Raw genomic sequence first — 1486 nt, forward strand, 5'->3', positions numbered from 1 at the left:
CAGTTCTGAGCACGAGAACAAGAGACAGAAGAAGGAGAGACTCAGAGAATCATGATGGTTGAGTTCAAATGGATTTCTTTATTTCTTACAGCGCTGCTTCAGTTTACAGGTAAGAATACATATATCACATATATAAATGGAAGGCACATTGTAAAAAATAACTTGATCAATATTATTAAAGATTCTTTATTAGCTACATTTGATTTAACTAAGAAAACCAAATCTGTTGTTTCTAATGTGGTGAGTTTAGTGAACTCTTGGAAACTAAGGATAAAGAAATAATCGTCACTAACTATGAACATAACAGACATTTTCTCATTTCACTTTATTTTTCATCATTTTATCAACAGCAGCAGCTGGAAAACGTCCCCTCTCCTTCACTGTCAGATTTGGAGATGACGTCACTTTGCCTTGTGAAAATGTGAAAGACGGTCAGCAAAGATGTGAATATACTACATGGATCTTCAGTGGTTCAGGGGGCAGATCAGCAGTAACGCTGTTTGAACATAGGCAGATTAAAAACGCCGATACTAAATCAGACAGACTGAGTGTTACAGAGAACTGTTCTCTGGTTATAAAGAAGGTCACAGTCGAGGATGTTGGTCGTTATGACTGTCAACAGTTCATATCAGGACAACAACAAGCTCCAGACTCTCTGGTTCTTCTGTCTGTTGTTACCAGTGAGTATTTCCATCATAATGTTTTCAGCTCAAACTGTCTTGTTAGAACAATATACTGAAACATTACAATAATTATGATCACAGTGATGAAGTTAACTTTGCTCTTGCGTTTCCCGAACAACCACGTTAGGTAGCATTGACTATCTAAACTAACAAACTTCTGAAGTATGACTGTTTCCCAAAACTGTCATACCTTGTCGGTACCACCGTGGTGTGAACTAATTAGTTTGAGCCAACGTAGGTCGAACTAACATGTTTCCAGGTGTGTTCGTCTGACTTTCACAGCACGAAACTCACAAAACGTCATATTCTGCCTAAATATGTCAGTTGTGACCGATATTAAGTGACATTATTTTGCTAACTTATTATTTAGGCTTTTTATATTATTGTCTTACCGGCAATAACAAGAAAATCAACAATAGTGTTAATGAAATCAACAATATAAATAATATATAACCTAATCATTTTATATAACGGCTATAACTTAGAAGAAAAAATTAAAAACTATTAGCGATTACAAGACATTTAGTGAAATAGGTTTAGTATCTTTGTGTCAACACTGTAACACTATTATGAATCCCTTGGCATCTGACATCTAGGTTTTGAGAACAGCTCAGTGCGCTAAGTGTCTGAGCTTACGCATGTTCTCTATTGAGACAGATACGACTCCCGTGAGTTCTCTATTTATCTTTGTTATAAAGGCAACGAAAACTCTCAGGGATTTATTCATTACAGTACTTTCATGGATTTTATGCTGTCCCTTTTTATGTTTGTAATGAAGACTAGAGAACACCCATCTTCCCCAG

The sequence above is a fragment of the Micropterus dolomieu genome, linkage group LG10 (genome assembly GCF_021292245.1).
Source record: "Micropterus dolomieu isolate WLL.071019.BEF.003 ecotype Adirondacks linkage group LG10, ASM2129224v1, whole genome shotgun sequence".
Taxonomy (NCBI): Eukaryota; Metazoa; Chordata; class Actinopteri; order Centrarchiformes; family Centrarchidae; genus Micropterus; species Micropterus dolomieu.